The sequence below is a fragment of the Mobula birostris genome, chromosome 8 (assembly GCF_030028105.1).
Source record: "Mobula birostris isolate sMobBir1 chromosome 8, sMobBir1.hap1, whole genome shotgun sequence".
NCBI lineage: Eukaryota > Metazoa > Chordata > Chondrichthyes > Myliobatiformes > Myliobatidae > Mobula > Mobula birostris.
The window spans coordinates 35,134,594-35,146,936 of NC_092377.1; the positions used below are offsets into that span (position 1 = coordinate 35,134,594).

Consider the following 12,343-nt stretch of genomic DNA (forward strand, 5'->3'; position numbering starts at 1 on the left):
AATGATTTCGATGAGGCTTTGAACAAAGACGAGGAAAATAATTCTTCACAGGCTGTAAAAACCCATCTTCTCAAGAAGAAGATGACAATGTACTAAGGTGTATGGAGAGACAACAGGAATATTATGTTGGAGTAGAGAATCAGCCATGATAATTTTGTAGGGTGGAACAGGCTCGAAAGGCTATAGGGCATGATTCTGTTCCTATTTTTAATGCACTATGCTTTTAAGTTGTGGATGCAACTCATTTATACAATTATATTCCTGTTTTCTACTTCAAAATGTTTTAAAGCATCTGTGTGAATTTAAAATGGAACTGGATTTAATCATTGTTGTACTTTCTGCCTTAAATGGTGTAAGGTTACTCTTAATTCCTTTAAAAATGAATGACCTAAAGGATTATCTGTAACTTAACTTGTGTAATTGCTACAATGACATAATATTAGGACAAAGGATGTTGTATGTCTCCCCTTGGCAAAATATCTATCAGTTATGATCTTGCTAGCTCAGGTTTCTGGAGCACAGGATGAGTGGCTGGAAATGCGTCATTGATATTCTATCCCTCTTCTGCATTCTTCAAAGAAAGTGATAGAAAATGAAATTATTTAATCAATAGTCACACATATTTTAGATAATATATCACTGGGACAATGACTTTAGAATTGATTTATTATTGTCACATTTACAGAGATGCAGTGAAAAGCCTTTCTTCATACAGATGTGATCATTACTCAGTGCATTGAGGTAGAACTAGGTAAAACAATAACAATGCAGAATAAAGCGTGACAGCTACGGAGAAAGTGCATGGAAAGTGTAAGATCATAACGAGATAGATTGTGAAGTCAAGAGTCCAATTTATTGTACTAGGGAACTATTTAATACTCTTATAACAGTGAGGTAGAAGTTGTCCTTGAGCCTGGTGGTACATACATTCAGGTTTCTGTATCTTCTGCCCAGTGGGAGAGGGAAGAAGATGTCCAGGGTGGGTGGGATCTTTGATTATGCTGGCTGCTTTACCGAGGTGGTGAGATGTATAGACAGAACCCACTGAGTGGAGGCTCGGTTCTGTGATGTGCTGAGTTATGTCCACAGCTTCTGCGGTTTTTTTTTGCAATCATGTGCAGAGCCATTGCTATACCAAGCCATTATGCATCCAGATAGGATCCTTCCTATGGGGCATCGATAAAAATTGGGAAGCATGCAAGAACAGAAATTGATATGTATTGTATGCAAGAACAGAAGTAAAAATACAAAGACAAAGAAATGAAAATGAAACACGGTTCAATGAAGTATCTCAACATTGTAGACATGAGAAAGAGAAATGTGCAACTGAATCACAAATCTAAAATTGAATGCAACAAATAGGAGATCAGAATGAGTCAAACCTGAGGTAAATCAGGCTATTCCCTTGATTCCCATGATTCAGGATATTTACAAAGACAGGTGTGAAAAAAGGGTCCAAAGGATCATTGGGGACCCGAGTCACCTCAACTACAATCTATCCAGCTGCTACCACCTGGGAAATGGTACCACAGCATAAAAGCCAGGACCAACAGGCTCCGGGACAATTTCTTCCACCAGGCCGTCAGACTGATTCACTCCCGCTGATTTGAGTGTATTTCTATGTTACATTGACTGATCTACTTATCATAAATTATTATAAATTACTATGATTGCACATTACACGTTTAGACGGAGGCGTAACGTAAAGATTTTTACTCCTCATGTATGTGAAGGATGTAAGAAATAAAGTCAATTCAATTCAATTCTCCTTTAGAGTTATGCAACAATTTCCTGATGTCAAACATGCCTATCTTATTTAATCTTTTACCTTGAAGACAGTACAAAGACAGTGCTGTTCTTTAGCCTTTAAAACACTAAGTAATTGCTAACAGAGTGCTGCGCATTTGAAGTTATGTCATGGTGATAATTTTGGCACTGTTTCAGTTGTTATGCAATATGAAGAGACAATACACTGTTTTATTTGATTTCCAGCCTCTCCAAAATGGTTGTGGTAGCAGAATGATCAGCAATCAACCCTACCAAAAATTTCACAAAGTTTTCTTTCTCAGTTCCTATCATATCTGCTGGGTTCAAAAGGACTCCTGGGAGAGAAAGTGAAGGAGAGATGGAGTTAAGAATAAGCCCACTTAATACATTCAGTATTACAAATTCTATTTGGTTTCATATTTACAGAATCATCATTCTGTCTCCACTGCTGAGAATGCCCTGGCCCTCTGCCTTGGCAAACCATTCTATTGACTTCCCTAAAATGATTAACCAAAACGGGAGAAAAAAAAAAGAGAGCAGATTTGGGTCTCTGTTGGGAATGATGGATGATATTTATAAAATTTTCTACATTTTATGATGTTGCTTCATTTTTGACGAGGAAATGGTACTTAACATGGTTGTGCCTTCCCTAACTGGCAATAGCTGTATATTCTGTTTAAATATAAGTGTACATGATGGTGATTCCTCGGCCAATAACTACACCCAATATCATCACAGATAGTTGAATCACAATATTTATCAGTCTATTCTGAAGCAGTGATTTGCTTTCAACAAAGATCTCAGTGGAATGTTCATATTTCTCTGCCCAGTTTCACTGTCATAAACAGTATTACCTTGTAGTGTGAGATAATTGGACAATTTTAGCAAATAAACCAAAAAAAAGTGGTAATTTATGTTGCCTTTGCTCATTCTTGCTACCAAAATTATTTCCCACACATGTCTATACTAAATTAGTGTTTGTTCAATTCATCAGTATTCTTATGTTTGTTGTTATTTTAACATACTTACTGAAATTTTCAAGCTTTATGCCATCTTAAAATGTTGATATTATATCCTGAAGAGAATGGAGTTAAGAGGGATAATAAATCAGGAATGAATGAATAGCAGACCAGACTTGACGAACCGAATGGCCTAATTCTGCTCCTAGAAATTATGGTCTTATGTTCTAATACAGAGAGAGCAGTAGTGCTCCTTGTACATATTCCACTCTGAAAAATACTCATTTGCCATCATTGTCTGCTCTCTGTCCCTAATCCAGTTTGAAATCCACTCTTCATTTAATTGCCCAGGGCATTAATTTGGTTAACTTCCATCATGTGGTACTTTGGAAGGGAATCCACATACATACATAAATTATATGAGCCCCATTAGCTCTTTCCATTGCTCCATCAAAGGACTTGATACATTAATCAAAAAACTAGTTTTTAGCAATTTTGTACTGCCTGCATATTTTTTAAAGTGACGTTTAATTTTGCTTCTGGTTGTTGTCTGACAGTGGTGTAAGTTGGTGCAGCAGTAGGTGAAGATGCCTCACAGCACAGTTCCTTCAACACTGTTTCAGCAGAGTTTGCATTTCTCGTACTGCGGGTTTCTTCTGTATCAGAGAGAATGTTAACACATCTGAAAGAACATAATTGGAGGCTAAGCAAGTTACCAAGAAATACAAATCAGTTTTGGGAATCTGGAATTAACTTCCATTAGGATTAATTAAAGTGTATAATACAGATGTATTTAAAGAAGAGACAGTATGGCCATTGGCTAATTGGACTGAAAGTTGTGTTTCTGTGTTCTGTGCAATTCATCCTATGTAATTGTATGTAGTGAAGGCAGATGGAAAGTATTAACCTCTGCTTTCAGTAGCAGATGTTTGTTTTGGCCCTTTTTGCCCACTCCCTTTCCCACCCTTCATTCATTAGCCACTTAGCAACAAAGTGCCCAATATTATAGCGAGACTTTTTTCTCGAATTACAACAGTGTTATATCTTTTAGCACAGTGTCCTTAATTACCATATATTACCATGGGCACTGTACCAGACATGTTCTGTACTGTACAAAAGTCTTAGGCACATATATATAGCTAGGATGCCTGAGATTTTGCACAGTGCTATTGCAAAGTGTTATTTAGTAACTTGTCTTTCAAGCTACGAAGTAATACTTAATATTAAGCTAATCTACACTTATTTCTGTTTCCCAACCACCTTCCTATTTTAACCAATATGCAATACTGTGCAAATATCTTCAGGACCCTAGCTATATACAGTGACATGCAAATGTTTGGGCACCCCTGGTCATCGTTAGGAAAGGCCAGGTGATGCAAATTTCAAAGCTTTATAAATAACCTGACTCCTTACACCTTGTCCCAACAATCAGTAGCCATGGGCTCCTCTAAGCAGCTGCCTAGCACTCTGAAAATTAAAATAAATGATGTCCACAAAGCAGGAGAAGGCTATAAGAAGATAGCAAAGCGTTTTCAGGTAGCCGTTTCCTCAGTTCGTAATGTAATTAAGAAATGGCAGTTAACAGGAATGGTGGAGGTCAAGTTGAGGTCTGGAAGACCAAGAAAACTTTCCCAGAGAACTGCTCGAAGGATTTCTAGAAAGGCAAATCAAAACCCCTGCTTGACTGCAAAAGACCTTCAGGAAGATTTAGCAGACTCTGGAGTGGCGGTGCGCTGTTCTGCTATGCAGTGACACCTGCACAAATATGACCTTCATCGAAGAGTCATCAGAAGAAAAGCTTTCCTGCATTCTCACCACAAAATTCAATATCAGAAATTTGCAAAGGAACATCTAAACAAGCCTGATGCATTTTGGAAACAAGTCCCGTGGACTGATGAAGTTAAAGTAGAACTTTTTGGCTGCAATGAGCAATGTTTGGAGAAAAAAGGGTGCAGAATTTCATGAAAAGAACACCTCTCCAACTGTTAAGCACGGGGGTGGATCGATCATGCTTTGGCCTTGTGTTGCAGCCAGTGGCACGGGGAACATTTCACTGGTAGAGGGAAGAATGAATTCAATTAAATACCAGCAAAATCTGGAAACAAACATCACACTGTCTGTAAAAAAGCTGAAGATGAAAAGAGGATGGCTTCTACAACAGGATAATGATCCTAAACACACCTCAAAATCCACAATGGACTACCATAAGAGGCACAAGTTGAAGGTTTTGCCATTGTCATAACAAGGGGAGTTGAGTATAGGAGCAAAGAGGTCCTTTTGCAGCTGTACAGGGCACTTGCAAGACCACACCTGGAGTATTGTGTGCAGTTTTAGTCTCCAAATTTGAGGAAGGACATTCTTGCTATTGAGGGAGTGCAGCGTAGGTCCACGAGGTTAATTCCCAGGATGGCGAGACTGTCATATGTTGAAAGATTGGAGCGACTGGGCTTGTATACACTGGAATTTAGAAGGATGAGAGGGGATCTGATTGAAACATATAAGATTATTAAGGGATTGGACAAGCTAGAGGCAGGAAACATGTTCCCGATGTTGGGGGAGTCCAGAACCAGAGGCCACAGTTTAAGAATAAGGGGTAGTCCATTTAGAACGGAGTTGAGGAAAAACTTTTTCACCCAGAGAATTGTGGATCTGTGGAATGCTCTGCCTCAGAAGGCAGTGGAGGCCAATTCTCTGGATGCTTTCAAGAAAGAGTTAGATAAAGCTCTTAAAGATAGTGGAGTCAATGGATATGGGGAGAAGGCAGGAACGGGGTACTGATTGTGTATGATCAGCCATGATCACAGTGAATGGCGGCCCTGGCTTAAAGGGCCGAATGGCCTACTCCTGCACCTATTGTCTATTGGCCCTCACAGTCCCCCGACCTAAACATCATCAAAAATCTGTGGATAGACCTCAAAAGAGCAATGCATGCAAGACGGCCCAAAAATCTCACAGAACTAGAAGCCTTTTGCAAGGAAGAATGGGCAAAAACCCCCAAACAAGAATTGAAAGACTCTTAGCTGGCTATAGAACGTGTTTACAAGCTGTGATACTTGCCAAAGGGGGTGCTACTAAGTACTGACCATGCAGGGTGCCCAAACTTTTGCTTTGGGCCCTTTTCCTTTTTTGTTATTTTGAAACTGTAAAGGATGGAAATGAAAAAGTAATCTTGCTTAAAATATTAAAGAAATGTGTCATCTTTAACTTTATGCCTTTTGGAAATCAGGTCGTCTTTTACTTGCTTAGCTATTCACAGTAACAGAAATTTTGACCAGGGGTGCCCAAACTTTTGCATGCTACTGTATATGTACCTAAGACTTGCACAGTACTGTATATCTAGACTCAAGACCAAGAACAGCCGTGAGACTAAATTACCCACCAATTATTAAATGGAAAAGAGATGGTTGGCCCTTTTTGATTCACATTGATTGTCTTTGTTCTTCTTCTCCATTCTCTTTTATGTAATCTTCTTGATTTTGAATTGAATGATAACATTTATCATTAGCAGTTCAATAGTGGACATCTCTAAGGCATGGTTCCCTTTCTATCTGATACTTAATTCAACTTGCCTGAAGCGGTTGCAAGGAGAGGTCAGATGTGATCTTACTATATATTTTTGTTTAATTCCCCAAAGACTTGCCACTGCTGTCTAAACAAAATTAAGAGTGTGATTAAATATTCTGTACTTACAGGAAGAAGCTGTTTTTAAGGGAAGAAACTGTTCTATAAAATTTTTATTGTGGATCTTCAGCCTCCTCCAACTCCTTCCCAAAGATAGCATCCAGGAAGATCTTTATTGATGGATACACTTTCTTGAGGCAGTCACTGCCTCTTGAAGATCCCCTCAATGGAGGGGAGGACTGTGCCTGTGATAGCAATATGGCCATCTGTCACCTCTTGTGATCCTGTACATTGGGGCTGCCGTACCAGGCTGTGATGCAACCAGTCTGAATGCTCTCTGTTATACATCTGTAGAAATCTGCAAGAATCTGCTCAAACTGCTAATGAAGTGTAGCCACTGGCATGGCTTCTTCATGATTGAATCAGTGTTTTGGGCCATGGATAGAACCTCTGAGATGTTGATGCCCTGTAACTTGAAACTGCTCACTCTTTCCACCTAAGCAACTACTAACTAGGGCTTCTTCAGGTGTAAATCCCAAGCCCATAACAATTGCAACCCAGAAGGATCAAGGATAATAGGAACCCAGCAACACTGTCACCTACAAATTCATACATCCTACCAATTGCCTACTTGTTCAGAAGGTCTGAATTGTGGAACTCCTTACCGAATAGAGTTGAGGGATTATCTTCACTACAAGGATTGTCCCATTCAAAAAGGCAACTGGCCATCACATTTTAAAAACAGTTAGAAACATGCATAAACTGTTGACTTCGTCAGAGATGCCAAAATATCATGAATGAATAAATGCAATATCTACATCCTTCATCATGTTGGGAGAAGGTCTGCATTTGTATGCCCCTTCTTTCACTTGGAAAATTTTACAGTCCACGCCCTAAGCTATATCTTCTCTATGAATACCTCCTGTTTTTACTTGCATCAATGAATTATGCATTTAATGAGGAATTGGCCAAGAGAATTGCCACATATCTCTAGCCAATGAACTAAATTCATTTTCAATCCGCCCTTTAGTCTCCACAATGTGTACTGTTATTCATTCAGGAACTTATTTGCATGTGTGCTGAGTATTTGCTCTGCTCTGCACACATGCTTTGTAACTTGGTAATCATAAATAGCAGCAGAAGACAGAAATGCAGTACAAATATAAAATGAGGAATTTAAAGATGATTGGATGCCATGTTATTAATGATCCCACTTAATGTACAAGTCAGTTAGCTGTCATTTCTCATGGAGATATTATTCAGTGGAATTACCAATAATTTATTAGTCCATCCTGTAGGTGACTTTCACCATCTCCTAAGGAACAAGAATTTTAAAAAAATTAAAATTAGATCTTGCTACCTGATCACCTCAACTGTATGGCAAATAAAGTAGAATTATTGTCTTGAGGATTTTTAATAAAAGCTGTAGAAATCCATATACATATAAAATCCATATGGCATAATGGCAATAATTCCTCTGAAATCAATTTTCCAGAGTTACATACAGGTCTGGAGTTAATATTCTTTGTGGCATTAACAGAGTGTGAATGCATTAATAAGGATTTTACAGCTAGTCTCACATTTTCTTAACACAGTCTGTAATTGCACAGGCTTGAGTTGAATCTTACCATGACAGCTATGAAATTCAAATTTAATTAAATAAGATTTAGAATTGGAAAGTTATATCAATCATAGTCACTGTTAAACCACTTGATAATTTTATAAACCATATGATTTGTGAATGCAGTTGGCTGTTGTTAACTAAAGGTGACCCGAGAACCAAAGCAATATGGTTGACTCAACTACCATCTGAACCATCTTGGAAAGTTCAAGGGCAGTTAGGATATGTGCCAAATGCTAGTCCATTCCCCATTATAAATTATTTTTGATATTCTAGTTTATACTTATCAGATCATACATCATTGATTTTTTTGTGCTCATTTTCTCGGCTATTTCATTTCATCTGAGCTTTGAACACAACATCCAGCTTGGATATGATCATTAAAGTTCTTCAGAATCATCTGGTATTAGTTACCTTTCATGCGCTCATGCAATATCTAAAGAAATACTAAAGAAATATGGTTTAGCACATGTCATTTCAGATTTACATAGACTATAATGGCTATTGTTTCCTGTTTTGCAATGATCTTTCTTCAACATGATAAAGTCACAATGTTGACAATATTGTTATAGAATCTTTAGCAATCAGCAAATATGTTAGATTGCCATCATATATATTTATAAAGGAAAAGATATTACATGTTGCACTTATCTACAAAACTTATTTAGACTAAGTGTGTCTTACCTTGTGTAATTTTGTGAAAGTGAAATCTAACAGCATAAATGTCAGTCATGCTTCACTCTCGAATGAGTTCAATGTCTTTTATGCATGCTTTGGAAAGGAGAATAATACTACACAGTTGTGAATACCCACAGCATCTGGGGATCCTGTGTTCTCTGCTTCAGAGGCTGACGTCTGAACATTATCCAAGAAGGTGAATCCTTGGAAAGCTTCTGGCCCTGATGGTATTACCTAGCAGGGTATTGAAAAACTGTATCATCCAACTGGCTGGACTGTTCAAGGACATCTTCAAACTCTCACTACTACAGTCAGAGGTTCCCACCTGCTTCAAAAGGGCATCAATCATACCAGTGCCCAAGAACTGCAGGGTGAGCGGCCTCAATGATTTCTGCCCAGTAGCACCCACATCTACTCTACATCTACTGTGTGCTTTGACAGGTTCTTCCTGGCTAGAATTAACTTTGCCTGAGCAAAGTCCTGGACTCACCCACTGCAATTTTGTCTACCAATACAGCAGGACGTAATTCCCTGACCCTCCACTTGGCTTTGGGGCACCTGCACAATAACATTGCATGCTGCTTATGGATTACAGCTTGGCGTACAATACCATCTTCCCCTCACTATAAACCAATAAACTTCTGTACCTCCCTCTGCAACTGGATCCTTGACCACCTCAACAGGAATCCACAGTCAGTGCAGATCGGTGATAACATCTCTTTTCTGTCAGTCAACACAGGCACACCTCAAGGATGTGTGCTCATTCCACTGCTCTGTTCTCTCTACACTCATGACTGTGTGGCTAGGCACAGTTCAATTGCCATTAATAAATATGCCAGTGTTGTTGGCAGAATCTCAGATGGCAACAAGGTGGGGTACAGGAGTGAGGTAAATTGGCTGGTTGAATTGTGCCACAGCAACAACCTCACATCCAATGTCAGCGAGACCACAGAATTGATTGTGGACTTCAGGAAGGAGAAGTTGGGAGAACACACCCCAGTCCTCATTGAGGAGTCAGTAGTGCGAAGGATGAGCAACTTCAAGTTGCTGGGGGTCAGCATCTCAGAGGATTTATCCTGGATCAAACACGTTGATGCAATCACTGGTAGATTCCTAGCATGTTGAGTTGTCATACTTGAGGAAATTAAACAGATCGTGTCTAGATTCTTCTGAATGAAGAAGAAAGAGGGGTGATGTCACTGAAGTGTAAAAAAACAAATCTTGAAGGCCTTGACAGGATAGGTTTGGAGTTACAAACTGCTGGACAAGCAGCAAGGAATTGTCAACATTTTGGGTTGAAGTCTACATCAGAGTTTGGAGTTGAGGTTTTACTTGGCTATGGTGTCTAGAAGCAGGGACTACATCTCAAAATCAGGCATTCCAAACAGGGATGAAAAGAGGTTTCTTCATACATAGATGATCTATCCTGGAGCCAACATATCGATGCACTCACGAAGAAGGCATGCCAGTGGCCACACTTCATTAGGTGTTTATGGAAATGCAAAATGTCACCAAAGAATTTCTGCAGATGTATAGTGGTGAACTGTCTTACTGTTTGCATTACCCTTAGGCACTGAGACTCCAATGCTCAGATTCGCAAGACACTGCAAACAGGGGTACAGTGCTAGCCGGAGCGCACCAGAGCGCATCCGGCACCTTTTTAAGAAAAAAGCCAAAATAAACAAGCTAATTAATTAGGTGCCATCCAGGGTGATTTGAGTATCTCAGGAACTGCTGATCTCCTGGGATTTTTATGCACAACAGATTCTGGAGTTTACAAAGGAGGGTGCCGAGAACTAAAAAACATCCAGCGAGCGGATTTAACAAGATGCTTTCGCTCACAGAAGAGCCACTCGCTGGATTTTTTTTGTTTGTTTTTGGCACCATTCTTTGTAAACTCCAGAGTCTTGTGTGTAAAAATCCCATTAACGACCCCCACCACCTGGGATATCTTCTCTTCTCACTAGTGTCATTCCGGAGCCTGAAGACCCAAACACAATGTTTTCAGGAACAGCTTCTTCCCTTCTGTCAGCAGATTTCTGAACAGCCATGAACACAACCTTATTATTCCTCTTCTGTATAATTTTGTTTGTAGCATATAGTAATTTTTATGTCTCACTGCTGGCATAAGACAACAAATTTCATGAGATACTGCACATCAGTGATAAATAACCTGATTCTGATGCTGATTCATCTTGCTGCTCTATTCAATAGAAACAAATTCTGCCAATGATGAATATTTGAAGCAGATTATCTTAAATCAGCTGACTTTAGAACAAAGCAGACCTGGCCCTCAAAAACTGGTTAAAATCCTTTGGGTTTTGAATGCTGATTTGACAAAGATGGTTCAATACAAATAAATACTAAAAGAGGAAAAGTGGGCACAGTATAATATTTCTTTAAAGTAAATGGCTAAAAATTATTTGTAGCAATTCTCTTTCTATTTTGAATTTTACTTCATGATGTCTGGCAATTATGAAATTTTCTTTTCATAATATCTACACCTATTTGAAATTTAATCTATTTTCAGTAGCACTATAGTGAAAGAATAAGAGGCAAAATCAAGATAACACTGAACTCATCGGGAGAACAAACTGTTCATAATTATATTGAATTTCTGTATATTTTTGAAACATATGGAATTCTCACTTGACTTAACAGGGTGGATGGAGGGATGATGAGGCCCCTGCCAGCAGTGCATAGATAGTGTTCAACCCAGATAAGTGTTCATTTCGGTAGGTCAAATTTGAAGACAGAATGTAATATTAATGGTCAGACTCATGGCAGTGTGGAGGATCGGCGAAATTTTGGGGTCCGTGTCCATAGGACACTCAAAGCTGCTGCGCAGGTTGACAGTGTTGTTAAGAATGTGTATGGGGCGTTGGCATTCATCAACCATTGGATTGAGTTCAGGCGCCGTGAGGTAATGTTACAGCTATATCAGACTTTGGTCAGATCCCACTTGGAGTACTGTGTTCAGTTCTGGTCACCTCATTACAGGAAGGATGTGGATACTATAGAGAGAGTGCAGAGGAGATTTACAAGGATGTTGCTTGGATTGGAGAGCATGCCTTATGAGAATAGGTTGAGTGAACTTGGGCCTTTTCTCCTTGGAGCATCAGAGGATGAGAGCTGACCTGATACAGCGATATTAGATGATGCGAGGCATTGATTATGTGGATAGCCAGAGGCATTTACCCAAGTCTGAAATGGCTAACATGATGGGGCATAGTTTTAGGGTGCTTGGAGGTGGGTACAAGGGGATGTCAGAGGTAAGTTTTTCACACAGAGAGTGGTGGATGCATGGAATCCACTGCCAGTGACGGTGGTGGAAGCGGATACAATAGGGACTTTTAAGAGACTCTTGGATAGGTACATGGAGCTTAGAAAATAGAGGGCTATGTGGTAGGGAAATTCTAGGCAGTTTCAAGAGTAGATTATATTGTCGGCACAACATTGTGGGCTGAAGGGCCTGTAGATTTATATGTTCCATGTTCGAAGTAACCAGTGCTCGTTGGCTCAAACTAGGGAGGTGACCATACTGGACAGTAATGAGAAGAAATTTCTTCACCAGGTTAGAAGATCTTTAAAATTTTTGAACCAAGCTATGGCTAAGAGTATTCAAGACAGATATTTGTGGATTTTAGATATTAATAAGATTGGGGGGAATAAAAAGTTTGTTCAGGAAGATGACGGG

The 12,343-nt window shown here is 39.2% G+C and overlaps 1 protein-coding gene across 3 annotated transcripts in view; it reads left to right on the top strand.

The window, feature by feature from the left end:
- prkcea (protein kinase C, epsilon a) overlaps positions 1-12,343 on the top strand; it is a 651,762-nt gene that overhangs the window by 282,834 nt on the left and 356,585 nt on the right. The gene's annotated exons all lie outside the window — the stretch shown is intronic.